Source organism: Schistocerca gregaria, chromosome 5 (assembly GCF_023897955.1).
Source record: "Schistocerca gregaria isolate iqSchGreg1 chromosome 5, iqSchGreg1.2, whole genome shotgun sequence".
NCBI classification, from domain to species: Eukaryota; Metazoa; Arthropoda; class Insecta; order Orthoptera; family Acrididae; genus Schistocerca; species Schistocerca gregaria.
This window is the reverse complement of record NC_064924.1, coordinates 110839021-110855774: the sequence shown is the minus strand read 5'-3', so window position 1 is coordinate 110855774 and position 16754 is coordinate 110839021. Positions and strand designations below refer to the sequence as shown.

Sequence of the window (16754 nt, the reverse complement as noted above, 5' to 3'; positions counted from 1 at the left end):
TGTGTGCATTGCAATTATGTCGGCTGATATTTCTCATAGCTGACTCCTTTTTGTTTATTCGTCTTACCGTCACCTCATTTCTCCAGAGTTCAGTTTCTCTTTCCGGCGAAATGTCTAAACTGTCGGTTTTGTACTTCATCTAGACGCAAAATACCGACCTGATGTTGTCCATTATTTGGTTAAATTTCGTCGTCAGTCAACAACACTCATTTTTTCTGTGCGCTTGGAATCTCAATTGCCTTTTCCGAACAGGCCGCTTTTCCCTCGTACTAATTTTAGAGTGCCTCCATCCATTAGTATTTACTATTTCCTTCTATTTATTGCTCTTTTTAACTGAAAGTCGTACTAGCTGTACTGCAGATCTTCTTCGACTCAGATTGCATTAGTACTCCTGTTGCCTTCCAGAAAAGACGTGTATTTGAGATTTGTTGTTGCTGCTGATGCTGCTGTATATTGTTGAGGTCTTGAGTTCGAAGACTGTTTGATGCAGCTCTCCATACTAGTCCATCCTGTGCAAGGACTTTCATCACTCCATAACTTCTGCAACCTATATCCATTTGATCTTGTCTTTGGTATTCAACCATAGCTCACCCTCCGCATAATTTACATCTCTTATTTCCCTCCATTACCTGACTGAAGATTTTTTGATATTTTGCGACGTGCCCTATTAACCGACCCTTTATTTAAGCAATAAACGTCTTTCTTCCCAATTCTCTTCAGCACCTCTTTATTAGTTATCTATTTATCTATCAACCTACTCTTCGGCATTCTTCCCTTACACCATATTTCAAAAGCTTGTGTTCTCTTCTTCTCGGCATCGTTTATCGCCCATGTTTCATTTTCGAACAAGGCTGTACTCCAGGAAAATACCTCGAGAAAAGACTCTTTAGCAATGAAGTTTATACTGTGTTATATGTTAATAAATTTTCCTTCCTTTGGAACGTTCTTCTTGCTGTTGTCATTCTGCAGTCCTAGCTGAGAATTAACTCTCTAGAAAATTTGTTGATAGCTTTTTGATACTTATGCAGTTTTTTGTTCCTTACAATGATAGTATCGCTATGCATTGCTAAAATTCACCCAAGCACCAGCATTATCTACACATTTTCGTAAACGAATGTGCGTGTTTGCGACAGACTTCTACTTTTAATCCAGCGGTACGTTTCCAATTCATCAAGAGTTTTTGTTTTGGTACGCTTAACTTCCTGTTTCGTCCACGCCCCAGAGGAATCAATCCCAGGACGCTAGGTCCATTGAAGGGGCTCATGATATCGCAGCCAACATCGTGCAAAATGGACGTCGAGCCATGCGCCGACAGATATGTTAAGTGAAGCGGGGGCCATACCTTGCGAAAGATTAGGTCCTTGGAATTCTTCCATGTGGATAAAATATCGAGAAAATAATTTTCAAGGATACCAAGTCCTGTTCAGTATTCATTGTCTCCCGTATGAGATACGGATCCACAACTATTGTGGATGTCTTACCACACCACCCTCGGATTCTCTGTTGCCCAACAATAACAATTTTGCCGGTTAACAACCCCCCCCAAAATGAAACAGAGCTTCATCTGAGCACGGAATATTACCGAAAATGTCGGGCCAGTCTTCATACCCAGGAAGCATCGCCTCCCCGTACTCCAACAGATGATTACAGCCGTCCGGCGATAATCCCAGGCAGCAGTGTGGTTTCCATGGACGAAAATTCAACTCTTTCTTCAGAAAAGTTTGGATTTTGCGTCGGGTTAAACAACTTTCGTGTGATGCCTGTCTTTTTGATTCCTGAGGACTTAGAGTGAACATTTCCTGAAGCACTTGCACATTTTGCTCCGTCCTGTATATTAAGTTCATTAGCCTAGCGTGGATATTACTTCTGGTCTTTGCACCTGCTGATGCTCGAGGGCCTTTAACACCTCGCCAGATCTCTGTAGTTGTACCATGGTCCATGGTTAATCGCTATTCTTATGAACCCGCTCACGCGAGTTATACTTGGGCCATGGAGCGCCACTGATATCTGAAGTAACATGAGATGTAGTCTAATAAATTCGGCCATTGTAAGAAACAAAATTTTTTTTGTTCAATGAAAATTTTTAAGTATAAAAAATTTTGAAAAACTTTCAATAGATAGTTAGTTTTCGCCCACCCTGAATATTCTCTCTGCTGCGGCCATCAGCTGCCGCTTTTTATGTCTCTTTTCTTAATCTAGTTCCTTAGCGGAGCGTGATTTAATGCGACTAGATTCCATTGTCAATTCCGGTGGTTAATCGCTATCAAAATGTCAAATACGCTATTGCTGGAGAGTTCTTCCTCTTCTTCTCATATCTGTCCGTACATTCCTCCCAACTTCAGGAGATTCGCTGTGTGAATTTACTGAAAGATAGGCGCATTTTGTGGATCTGAATTCATGGGTTTTGTTCTTACTGCTTCCCAAATTTGAATATCCATATTGTATTGGTGGATCTAAAAGGAAATATTCACGAACTAAACGAAGCGAGTTGATAGAAGAGGTGTTCCTGCGCAAATGGTCATTTTAAGCAGTAAAGTTCTTGCAGACGAAGTCTTGTTTTGGAGTGGTTGCTGAAGGCTTGTAAATATTTATCATCATTACGAAGTGTTTTATTTTGTTATTTGTCTAATCAACAGGCAACAAATTTACAACAGGGCAGAACACATTTCCAACAGTTTCCAACAATACACGTCAAATTTCAAAACCCTTACTTTACATTTTCGTTATTTTACAACAAATTTACGACGGTTCACAATCACTTATAAACACAACAATGAATATTCGAAAATTACACCACTAACGATAGTATACTTTTGTGTTCCCAGGAAAACATGTTCCCTCCACAAGTTCAGAAGTATTCATTATGTGACCAAATAGTTGATCTTAAATGTATATTTTTCTGCTGTGCACATCTGTCTTTGTACAACCATATACACAAATATCTAACAGCGATAGGTCTAGAGATCTCTGTAGCCAAACAACGTTATTGTCACGACCAACCGACCAATTAGATATCTCAAAAACTGTTCAGAATAGAGCATACGTCTTCTTTAAACGTTTTACTTAAGAAGCACTGTTGAATCTTGTACCATGGGAATCAAGGGAGAGGATGTTTGGTGCCCAGTATTCTCTTTCTTCAACACAACTGCACACGTGTATTAACATGGTTCTTTATTTACATTAATAGGAAGCTACTTATCTTTAAGAGAGTCCATGTGTTGTGGTACAAGCTCTTTATATAACAATGCACGTTGGCCTCATTGCTGGTGATTTACAAGCCCCACTATAAACACTATTCTGGTCGCATAACACTTTCGTAGCCTGTGATTGGAACTGGAGACGCCAACTAGAATAGTGACTGAGCTAGTGACTGAGTAGTTACTGAGCAAGTGACTGTGGTTGACTGACTGAGCTGGTGACAGACTGAGCCATCTGGTCAGCGGCGGCAATCTAAATAGCTATAGTCGAGAGGGCGTTGGCGGTAAGTTGCTTGCGAGTCTGTCTTTGGCCTTTCTGCTGGCAGGCGTACTTCATCTAGCAGCAACTATCGATCTTCTTGCTACGTCTTTGCCTACCAGTGTGCAGGTGACAAGCACAATTTCTATCGCCTGTCGTAAAGTGACTTTTAGTCTTGAAACGTATTATATAATTCAGTACAGCAGTATATTTATTGCTTGGCCTATTTACAGATTGAACAACATAGTGAATTGGCTTGTGTTGCTACCTCCCGAAGTGTTGCCTCCTTTCCTTGTCCTTCGACTATTAGATGTGTTGCCTAATTTCTGTATAACTGCTGTTAGCCTTTTCCTCTCTCAGACTAAATGCTATAATGCTATAACCAAGCAGAAGGGTTCATAATTTTCATTGAGCTGCTGAATTATAGTTTGCCAAGCCGTCATCTTTTATGACACTGTGATAATTTGACACGTTATATCTACAGCAACTACACGAGCTTCCCTGTGGGTTGTCATGCAGAGCTCTTTTAACTCCCTGCCGTTACCGTGCTGCATCACTTACCTACTAGTTGGAACCCCACAATTTCCCGTCATCTTTTCTCCTAAGACAAAAATTGTTGACACTAGTGCTCCACTAAATCTGATCCGGTAAACGGGCTAACAGCCTTCTTTAATGAGTTTGCCGACCCAGTTTATCGGTGTAGAAGAACTGATTGCCAGCACTTTAATCCGGATCGCTGGAGGCAGCAGACACAGGCTAACAAGATAGATGGATGTTTGATGATGATGACGATGATCATGTATGGCTAGTGGCGCACAACATGGGGATCATTAGTGTCTGCAACAGGTTCAGATGGATTTGACGTTCATAGAGCAAAACCGTTCTCCGCTTACATGTTCCATTACAGAACAGTTGACTGTCCGGTTTATAGCCACTATAGGATACCGTATGGTGAGATTCGTCGGCTTTCTTACAAGAAATGTTATTCACTGGGTGTGCATTTTTCTATAATCACGCAGTTGATCTATTCTAGTCGTAAGCCATTTCATTGAATTCTTTCTCCGACTTTCACTGATTTGGCCGAAAGCAGCCATATTTCCATTTATTTTTTCACTTTAGCATGAATGGCTCCAGTTCTAATATTCACCCCATTGCGCTATGTTCTCCAGATAGCCTTCTCATTTCCGCATAGAACTATTTGTTCTAGCGTTTACAAGAACTCTCACGAGTCTCTATTATCTATTCGACACAAATCCAGTACATTTAAGTATCTCATGGAATTCATGTTACGTCGTGCCGTTACGTCCTGTTTAATAACATGTTAGTTCGATGTGACAAGTCATATCGACCTGAGAAGAGAACTATGGGAATTAATTCATCTGTACTGTGATACTTTATAAGAAATTAACAATTTCATATCGTGATTTCATCATTTATATTTCTGTACGTCTTAAAACTTAGTATAGTGAGTGCAAATTTTCACGAATATTTTCCAGCAAAATATTATGTTCTTTAGTTTATTAGTCGACAGTTCTGCTGTCACGATATTCAGAACATTTTTCCTGAAATAATGTAGGTACTGCATAAAGGAAGAATTACTTAAATACTGAATACGTCTTGTTGGCACAGACTGTTGCTATTAGCGACCTCAAAGCGAAAATAAGAGCTTGCTCAGTACTCCTACAAATGTCTCACACTTTCTGCGCGACTATATGTGGCTAGTTTATCGAAAACTTACTTTTCCTTCTAACAAACGGTGTAAGTGTTTTTAAATGATGTATTATCTTAGTATGTGTACATTTTCTTCTTATTTCGTTGTTTTTTACTTACTCCGAATAATACAATGCCTTATCAGCCATAAAAAAGAGCTCTGAAGTTTTGTCAGTTGTGGGTATTGGTCTCTCGGTCTTGTCTTTCACAACTTGGTTTAATATTACGTATTTCCACGAGCTTTTAGAAAACAGTTTCACTGTAAATTAGCAGATAGAATGTGTCTACTAAACTGACAAGTTGACATATGCATATGTGCAATAATGAATAATGGCAGTCCTACACTCACGATGAAACTAATCCTTATTGACAGACAACCTCATTTTTCAGCGCTAGTCTATAGACTCTAATCCGTACTTAAGCATCGGTGACAACGCCTAACAGTTTAAAACATGCTTTGTTTCCTACGGTCACAAAGACAGTTATCCGTTTCATCTCTGTAAGGCATCCACACAGTTCACAAACGTGATGTTGATTTTAAGCTAAAACTTACACTCTGCGGCTCGAAGAATTTTTGAGTGATAGACATCATTATGTCATATTTCGCATCGCCCAAGTGGTGTCCTCATATACGTTTCGCTACAGAAAACTACGTGGCGTTGTAACTTCTGACATGGACCGTTCCCGTTGAGTGCATTAACTTATTTCACTATCTAATCATTTTTCATCAGTCCTGCAGTACTCTGTACACAAAGTTGCGATGATTTTACTGTGAAATATATTCCACCAGCTGTAATTCAACGTCATCATCATCATTATCATATTCACCATCAACATCTACATCGATACTCGGCAAGCCACCGTACGGTGCGTGGCGGAGAGCATCCTGTTGGGAGTATTGGGTGAATACTCGTCAGTCAGTCCTTTCTTGAGGTCGGTGTTCATACATTTATGTGTAAGTAATTCTATGTCGCCCTAAGAAAATGCTGATGGTTATCAGATTGAACATCGTTAGCTTTAAAATGTGATATGTTCAAAAAAAAAAAATGGTTCAAATGGCTCTGAGCACTATGGGACTCAACATCTATGGTCATCAGTCCCCTAGAACTTAGAACTATTTAAACCTAACCAACCTAAGGACATCACACAACACCCAGTCATCACGAGGCATAGAAAATCCCTGACCTCGCCGGGAATCGAACCCGGCAACCCGGGCGCGGGAAGCGAGAACGCTACCGCACGACCACGAGCTGCGGACAAAATGTGATATGTCTTCGATATTTTCTGAAAATTTATTATTCATGTTTGCCTTAACATCTGCAATCAACAACGTTATTCTCTAATTACAGTGCACAGATTCAAACACTGGTGTCTTTTCTAAGACCTGACGGAGATAAATCTCTTGTCGTTCTCACCAGACTGACAACTGCAAGAATGCAGCAAATAGATATGTACCTTACAACACGTATTCAAATGACACTATGTGTCTGACTAAATTTAAGACTTATGACGTATCTTCCATCACACTCGCTGCTCTGGCCATTAATTAATGTTACATGATCAATGTGTACCGCAACATCTCAGGTAATGTCTCTTATTAGCGACAGAGTTCACTCAATGAGTTTATCGATTTTTGTTCCTACCAGGAACTCCAAACTAGCCGGCTGTGTCGGCCATGTGGCAACCAATGACAGGTGACTTGTGATACTGTAAATGATCTTGAAATATTTTTCATTGCAAGCTGAAGTTAGCAACTAGCTCCAATTATTGTTTTCAACAGCTTCCGAAAAACATTCCACTTTGTTGATCCAGTTAGTACAATGAGGTTTCACGTTTGAGTGCCTCTCGTGAGTTCCGACATTTAAAGGACTTTACTGAAAGTCTGAGTTTCTGATGTTTTCTGAAATTCTCTTGATGTTTGCACAAAGCCGCAGCCAAATTCACACTGAATGAATGTATGTGTAAGTAGTGCAGTAACTACATCGCTTGAAACTTTTCGCCATTACGGCACACTTTTGTGTGAGAGCTATGAGAACAGCACTTTCTGTAAATACGATTGTTCCAATTTCGCAGACGCAGTCGAAATAACTAACTCCTTCTACCGGATGGTTATGACAAAATGACAGTGTTCCGAGTGCTGCAGTACGGGCTGAATATAACAAAGGACAGTGAAACATCGTATATATGTTCAGATAATAGTTCAAATGGCTCTGAGCACTATGTGACCAAACTTCTGAGGTCGTCAGTCCCCTGGGACTTAGTTAGGTTTAAGTAGTTCTAACTTAAGGACATCACACACATCCATGCCCGAGGCAGGATACGAACCTGCGACCGTAGCAGTCGCGCGGTTCCAGACTGTAGCGCCTAGAACCGCTCGGCTACCAAAACGGCACCCCTTAAATACCGTGATGATCCACTCTAGGAATGCAATATATCAACGATTGTGCGTGCTCGGAAACCCCGGCCAGCAGATACGTTCATTAAACGGAGCGCAAGCAGAGTATATTGAAAGAGAAAGTTCCACCTTCTGCCACAAGACGAAAATATGGCGCTGTAAGCAGTCAGAATGCGATGTGGGTGCAGGAAAATGGGAGGAACGATCAAACACATGATAACGATGGTTCTGGCACGTTTATTATGATATGGTCACAAGTTACACCATGTATTTAATACGGTCTCCTGACTCAGTAACATACTGTATCCGTAACACTGCAATGTCGACAGTTGCTCGCAATATATCCGGTGTTATCAGAGCGAAATATCGTCTTAAGCAAATCTGCTGATCAGCAACAGTCCGGATACGTCGCTGATAGACCCTTTATTTCATATCCCCCAAATCAGAAATCACATGGATTTAGGTCATGGGATATGATAGACCACACATCTGGAAATTTTCTAGATATGTGCTGTCGTTTCCGAAGTTTTCTCGAAGCAAATCTTTCACCTGGCAAGTGACATGTGATGTTGCCCCATCTTGCATGAAAATAGTGTTGTGGACACAGTTGCGTTCTTACAAAGCTGGAATCACGTGTTGTCAAGGAGGTCCTTGCAACATGCAGATGTCACTGTACACCTAACAGGCCGGCGAGGTGTCACCGCCTCGAAGGCAAACGGACTGAGAACGAAGAAACTTCTGAAACCGCACCACACGTTCACATAAGCTCAGTGCAGTGGATGTTCTTGAACATGTCGCAGAGTAGAAACCCATATGCGACAGTTCTGTGCATTCGCGGCAACATACAGAATAAAATGTGTCTCTATTCTCTAAATAATATTTCCTGGCCACGTGTCATCCATTTGCATACGTACAAAAAATAATAATAATAAAAAAAACGAAAGGCAGAGTCACGGGGTTTGTAGCCTATCTTGGCACTTCATTTGGTGCACATTCTGAATCTTGTAGCGATACAAGTTTAAAATGTGCCGCAGAATCTTCTGAGGTTTTGGCCTAGGGGGAGACAATTCCCGTGACACACCTCGAACACTGGGTGCAGATTTTGAAAGGTGTGCTGCACGGCCGGCTATAGCTACAATTACTTCTTCAACAACTGCCAAGTGAATGGGCCCTCTCGCTCGCCCTGCTGCACCACCAGTTTCACCTGTTTCTTCTTATTTCTTGATCTTATCCCTTAGCCTGTTTACTGACCTTTTCGCAGCTAATTCTGTAGGCGATGTTTTCGCTATTGCTGCCGTTCTAATAATCAACTTCAACAGAAGTGCACGGTCTTTCTTCTCAACTGTCATTGAGTTTCATACAAAAAACTTCAATCTTCTTGACCCCTTACACCAACAGTTCCTTCGCAAGAGAAAGCGGCTCACATCTCCGAGCGACAAGCAGCATACTGACGTCAAAACAGAAATCATTTCACAATCTGACTGCTTACAACGCTGTATCTTCACCTGGTGGCAGAAAGCGGAGCTATTATTTTTTTCAACATTGCGAGCGCACTGGTTAATGAATGTATCTACGATGTTTCAGCACCCTGCAATGTATTCATCCCGCACTGCAGTAATCAGAGCACCGTCAGTTTAATTACAACTATATAGTGCTACCATTTGTTTCACTCCGTTCACCACCAGTCACCACCACATAAATCAATCTGTTTAGCGTACAGCTATCAATGGAACATGGAACGAAATTATTTTCAGTTCTTCTACACTTCGTCTGCCGTTAAATGAAAAATAAAAAAAAACTTCATGTATTCCATTACAGACAGACAGAAATCGTATTCCCGGTCTCGCTTTAGCAACAGAATTATTGCTTAAGCGCTTCACGCAACCGCGAACGGACACCACGTCGCACTAGAAAAAAGTCATACAGTTTTTGCAGCTGTTGGTATCAACAACGTCCTCCAGTCCTAGTCAGATCTTCTGAAGCGCCATTTTTTCTAGGATATCGCTGTACTTAGTGTGGAGTGTCGGCCGAAGTGATCTGGGTCCAACTAGGTGTAATGGTACCTCTGAAACGGGTGCAAAACAACACACGAAAGAGTGTGCCTGCGAGACTTAAAAATAACTAAAACACAGTTTGATAAGTAAACTATCTGATCAAAGGCAACAACGTGCAATAGTACCTCTAAATTTGGTGCAAAGAGAGTTATATAATTACACTATCTGATCAAAAACATCGATACAGCCCTTTGTAATGCGCAGTAGACCATTAGATTTCACGAGAAGCGGAGCCCCCAGTATAACAAGAAATTAGAATTATATATTAATATCTTCCGCTGCTGACGGGCGTTGATATATGTCAACGGGGACAGGTGAAAGTGTGTGCCCCGACTGGGACTCGAACCCAGAATCTCCTGCTTACATGGCAGGCGCTGTATCCATATTACCACCGAGGGCACAGTGTATAGTGCGACTGCAGGGACTATTTCGCGCACGCCTCCCGAGAAACCCACATTCTCACCTTAGATGTCCACACACTACATTCGTAGTGTCCCTACCCTACGCACTCATTACTCGTGAAAGATATTCTTACTAAGTCCCATAAGAGTTCGGGTAATATTTGTGCATTCGCACAGAAGGTCATGGCTGGTGTTGCCAGAACTATATACTTATATGGATATGGTGTCTGTTCTTTCGAACATTCTTCTGTGTGGATGCACACATATAACCAGAACTCTTACGGGACTTGGTAAGAATATCTTCCACGAGTAATGAGTGTGTTGGTGGGGACACTGCGAATGTAGTGTGTGGACATCTAAGGTGAGAATGTGTGTCTCGCGAGAGGCGTGCGCGAGATAGTCCCTGCAGTCGCACTATCCTCTGTGCCCTGGATGGCTCAGATGGATAGAGCATCTGCCATGTAAGCAGGAGGTCCCGGGTCCGAGTCCCGGTCGGGGCACACATTTTCACCTGTCCCCGTTGATGTATATCAACGCCCGTCAGCAGCTGAAGGTATTAATATATAATTCTAATTTCGTTCTAGATGGCTCCAGGTTATCAATGGTGTCTGATGTTTCGGACATGTCCGAAAGAACAGACACCATACAAGTATATACTATAACAAGAGGGGGGAATACTGTGTGCCAATAGGGAAGTAGTAACAGCAGAATGGGACAGTCATGAGAGCTCACTGACTTCGAACGTGGACCAGTCATTGGATGTTACCTGAGTAACAGATCCATCAGCGATATTTCAACCCTTCTAAAGCTGCCCAAAATGACTGTTGATGATTTGACATGAAGTGGAAACGTGGAGGTACAATCACAAATAAGTAAAGACTAGACAGACCTCAGGTAGTGTTGGAAAGGGTGGTTGTACAAAATCACATCAAATGTTGGAAGGAATATTGGTAAGTTCTACAGTGCTACCAGCAGCTCAGCTAGAACAGTGGCTGTGCGTGGGGAGTTACAAAGAGCGCGGTATAGTGGTCTCACAATTCCTCCTAAGACACACAAATCTTTAGTCATTGCTAAGCAACGCTCCAGTTGGTGTAAAGAGCGACGTGACTGGACAGTAAATGAGAAGAAACGAGTGATTCGGAGTGACGAATTATGATATACCGTGCGGTAATCCGATGGAAGGGTTTCGGTTTGGCTAATGCATGGAGAGAGCCAACGGCCTTGCCGCAGTGATAACACCGGTTCCCGACAGATCACCGAAGTTAAGCGTTGTTGGGCTGGGCTAGTATTTGGATGTCCAGCGCTGTTGGCAAGCAGGGTGCACTCAGCCCTTGTGAGGCAAACTGAGGAGCTGCTTGATTGAGACGAAGCGGCTCCGGTCACGAAAACTGACAACGGCCGGGTGAGCTGTGTGTTGACCACATGCCCCTCCATATCCGCATCCATTGACGCCTGTGTCTGAGGATGACACGGTGGCCGGTCGGTACCGTTGGGTCTTCATGGCCTGTTCGGACAGAGTTTAGTTTAGGTTCTTTAATGCATGGAGAATGTGACCTGCTATAATTTGTAGGGCCAAATGTGTTGCTACGGTATGAGGTTTTGTTTCGTGGTTTGGATGCCGTCACCATACTGCGCTTAAGAAAACTCTAAATGGGGAATGATGAACACTGTTTACAGTACTTAGTACTGTGTACAGTAGAGGAACACTTCAGGGCCTATGACTGTTTATGTCAACATGACAATGCACACTGATATAAAGCAGCTAATGTGAGGCATGGGTTAGCAGATAATAACATTTCTGAAATGGATTTACCTGCCTAGAGTCCCGACCTGAAGCCAACTGAACAGCTTTCGGATGAGCGACAGTGTCGATTTGGCCCCAGGCCCAAGCGTCCACCTTGACTACCTTCTCTGGCATCGGCTCGTGAGGAAAAATGGGCTGCCATTCCTCTTCCGGCGTCGAAATACCTCATTTCAAGTATCCCCAGCAGGATTCAAGCCCACATAAAGGCAAAGAGTGGACACATCCGCTATTAATGTCATCTAATAAGTGTCTGCATGCTTTTTGATCGGATAGTGAATATATCACAGACCATTGCCTTAGTTACGAAGAAACCAGTTCATGAAATTGATAGAAACGCTTCTAGTAAGTTGTCACTAAAATGTATAAAGGACAGACATGACTCTAGAACTCGCTGTGATCCTGAATATCCACGTTTGTCTCTCCACAAGTGATGATAAATTTGTTTAACAGCCGTGGCTGCTTACATACATATAAATTAAATTTGAATACCTTCTTGCTGGCGAAGGCAATTATGTGAAAGATCATTTGCGGAGCAGAAAACAGGAGGTGAAATGTAACTTTCTCAAGAAAATCTCCGTTTTGTCTTATATATCTTATTTGGTGTAGAAGTCATGCAGATGGCAAACGATTTCAAAATTTGTCTTAAGATGTAGCTTCTAAAATCTCTTCCAACTCTTCTGTTGAGAAAAGAAAAAGAGAATTCTGACTTCGTCAGAGCATAAGCGTGACACTTTTCGAACCATCGCAGTATTTTAACACTAACACCCGTGTGGAAACCCGAGAGCTCTTCATCAACAGTATATGTTCGGAATGTCTACATTCACAAAAAAGAGAAAATTTTAAAATCTAGAGGACCTACTTTATGAAACAAAGGCAACGACTTCCATTGTAATTTATTCCTATGAATTTGCTTCACATTTTTATTTTTTACTCGATTGATAAAGGTAAAAAAACGCGTAGTCTTAAATCACCAAATTAACTATTTAAAAACTCCGATACTCTCCGTTTCCTATTCCTGGCCTTCTTTACACATTCTTTACCACGATAATCTTTTGCAAGCAGGCAACTTTTGAAGGGCTGATCATTCCACACTGTCTGAAGGTCCTTTTGGCGAAAGTAAACTAAATAATGGTAACTTCATCTTCTCATCCACTCCCTACTGCAAAGCCTAAATAGCTTGATATAACGTTAGGGTCTTCAATTTTGTAACATTCTTACGAATAAGCTTCATGTGATGATCTTCTTGTAGTATCAGTGATATTGTGTGCAGTAGTAAATGCAAACAAAGTTAATTATGTCCGGCTCCAAATTGCCCAACAGGAGCAAGGCCGAGAAGAGATGCAAAGTGTGCGCTTAATTTAGCTAACTACAATGTGGACTGCAGCTGCAACAGCTATTGAAATTGATAGAGGAAATGAAATCTTTCCGAGTTCCGTTTTCCATCTCTTCAACATGTCATGGACAAACACTCATGGTTTGTTTCCTAAATAACATGTTTTTGAAACTTGTATATTGCGTCTTAAACACTGAAGAAACTGTCCTGCACTCAACTACCGTATTATCTACAATGGATGTGATGTTCTATCGTGTGTCACAGACATTACTTCATAAAACGTATTGAAGCACCATTTACTTTTCAATTTTGGATGGAATATTTCAATAGTACAACGTATCTAGTTCTCACAGAATCAAAATTCTGTATGAAACTAGATACAAGATTTTCGGTCACATAATCACACCTGACAGCTGCTATACTTTAAAGTCTTCCAGGTCATCACTAGAAGTGATTTCAAGGCTCTGATCTAAACAGTAGTAGTTTTTACCTTTCGTGTGTTTCCAGACATGATGCACTGTTTCCCACACATAAATCAAGGCAATGGTGGTGTTGGACGGGAGGTTGTTACGCTGATATCCCTCGTCCCCTCCACTCTCAATAATATTAGCATCCTTACACCCTTAACTGTCCATTTTAACGCTAACCGATAAATGGGAACATGCTGCGATGAATAAAGTAAGATGTCATCAAAAATAAGAAACACAATAATCTAATCACAATGGAAGTGTATTTGACAGAATAGCACTCTCTTGATTCTTGGACTGTCCTTGAGCAACTGATGACGTTTTTAAATTGTTGTAATTATCATTATTATCTACATCTACATCCATACTTCGCAAGCCACCTGACAGTGTGTGGCGGAGGGTATCTTGAGTACCTCTATCGGTTCCAGTCTCGTATTGTACGTGGAAAGAAGGATTGTCGGTATGCTTCTGTGTGGGCTCTGATCTCTCTGATTTTATCCTCACGGTCTCTTCGCGAGATATACATAGGAGGGAGCAATATACTGCTTGACTCTTCGGTGGAGTTATGTTATCGAAACTTCAACAAAACTCGTACCGAGCTACTGAGCGTCTCTCCTCCAGAGTCTTCCACTGGAGTTTATCTATCATCTCCGTAACGCTTTCGCGATTACTAAATGATCCTGTAACGAAGCGCGCTGCTCTCCGTTGGATCTTCTGTATCTCTTCTATCAACCCTATCTGGTACTGATCCCACACTGCTGAGCAGTATTCAAGCAGTGGGCGAACAAGCGTACTGTGACCTACTTCCTTTGTTTTCGGATTGCATTTCCTTAGGATTCTTCCAATGAATCTCAGTCTGGCATCTGCTTTACCGACGATCAACTTTCTATGATCATTCCATTTTAAATCACTCCTAATGCCTACTCCCAGATAATTTATGGAATTAACTGCTTCCAGTTGCTTACCTGCTATACTGTAGATATATGATAAGGGATCTGTCTTTATATGTATTCGTAGCACATTACACTTGTCTACATTTAGATTCAATTACCATTCCCTGCACCATGCGTCAATTCGCTGCAGATCCTCCTGCATTTCAGTACAATTTTCCAATGTTACAACCTCTCGATGTACCACAGCATCATCCGCAAAAAGCCTCAGTGAACTTCCGATGTCATCCACCACGTCATTTATGTATAATGTGATAGCAACGGTCCTATGACACTCCCCTGAGGCACACCTGAAATCACTCTTACTTCGGAAGACTTCTGTCCATTGAGAATGACATGCTGCGTTCTGTTATCTAGGAACTCTTCAATCTAATCACACAATTGGTCTGATAGCCCATATGCTGTTCTCAGCCATTTGGCATCCAGTGATGGACAAAGCTCCCCCCCCCCCCCCCCTACACTTCTCCATGCACTGCGGTTCCAGTGTGACGCATCAATGTTACCCCTACACGTTTTATACTGTCAGCTACCAACCTTCAGAGAGGTAATTTCTCTCTGTCTTTTCTTATTCGTAGGAAAGAATTTACCTGGCCTACCTCTCAACCATTCCCCTGGCTCCAGGTTCTACCCGCCTACTTCCATTTCGTTTTCATTACAATCATAATGACGTCTGTCATATGATCAGTTTCTTTTTGTTCTCCTACCTCTCTTCCCAACATTTATCTTGCCATTGCCCACTGCGTAACCTTCAGTTTCTCAACAGTTTTGCTCATTAAAACTTCGTCTCGCTGTGGTAATTCAGAACTGGTGATACACACTAACTGTGTTTGTTAGCTTACCAAAAATATTTCAGTCAAATTTTGTTCTTCTGTTTTTTCCCTCTTCTTTTTTAAGAGGGTTCCTGCCTTTTTTTCTTGGTGACTTGCTTAAGCATTCTTATGAAAGATGTCCATTGTTATAAGTCTCAGTGTGACTGATTTTCAGACCTGCTTTGATACTTGCAGTGTTAAATTGTTGCATTAGTTGCTGAGGTTTCTATGCGCTTGAGGCAAATACTGCAGTGTTTTCAGCAAAGTAATGTTTGTTGATTTTTTCCATATCGTAGCAGGTGTAACACTGTTTCTGGATGAAGTTCTGGTTCACTAACGGGTCATTTTTCGACTGCTTCGAAAAATTTATCCAGCTTTTTCTTCCTGCTCCTTTATCTTTTATTTCATTTAATTTTATTTTATTATGCTGTTATACGTCGACAGCTTTTTTATCTGGGAACATTCGAAAACCAATACACCGATCATTTCAGTTTTCGTTACCTACTGTCAATGTTAATAAATTCTGTCTGATGCGAACCCATACCTTAAGTTTCGCCTGTTCTAAGTAACGATTAATAACTGATTTTCTTAAGACACAATCAAATATTGTGAGATGGTAAACAGCAACACAGATGGTAACGAGGAAACTCAAAAAGATGTCATTGATAGTGTGAAGTGTTCGTTGAAAACCTGGCTTATTTTAATGTCTCCTCACTTTGGTCGGACTTACAACGTGGGATAAGGATGCACTATGTGAATGAACATCAACAAAAGCAAAACGAGGATAATGGAATGTATTCGAACAAAGTGGGGTGATGCTGAGGGAATTAGATTAGGAAATGAATCACTTAAAGTAGTAAAGGAGTTTTGCTATTTGGGGAGCAAAATAACTGATGATGTTCGAAGAAGAGAGGATATAAAATGTAGACTGGAAATTTTCAAGGAAGGCGTTTCTGAAGAAGAGAAATTTGTTAACATCGAGTATAGATTTAAGTGTCAGGAAGTCATTTCTGAAAGTATTTGTATGGAGTGTAGCCATGTATGGAAGTGAAACATGGACGATAAATAGTTTGGACAAGAAGAGAATAGAAGGTTTCGAAATGTGGTGCTACAGAAGAATGCTGAAGATTAGATGGGTAGATCACATAACTAATGAGGAAGTATTGAATAGGAATGGGGAGAAGAGAATTTTGTGGCAAAACTTGACCAGAAGAAGGGATCGGTTGGTAGGACATGTTCTGAGGCATCAAGGGATCACCAATTTGGTATTGGAGGGCAGCGTGGAGGGTAAAAACCGTAGAGGGAGACGAAGAGATGAATACACTAAACACATTCAGAAGGATGTAGGTTGCAGTATGTACTGGGAGATGAAGAA

The 16754-nt window shown here is 41.3% G+C and overlaps 1 protein-coding gene and 1 non-coding gene across 2 annotated transcripts in view; both read left to right on the top strand.

Moving 5' to 3' along the window:
- LOC126272462 (whirlin-like) overlaps positions 1-16754 on the top strand; it is a 192213-nt gene that overhangs the window by 38273 nt on the left and 137186 nt on the right. The gene's annotated exons all lie outside the window — the stretch shown is intronic.
- On the top strand, positions 10442-10516 carry Trnat-ugu (transfer RNA threonine (anticodon UGU)). The gene has a single exon. It is a non-coding gene; the product is annotated as a tRNA-Thr (tRNA).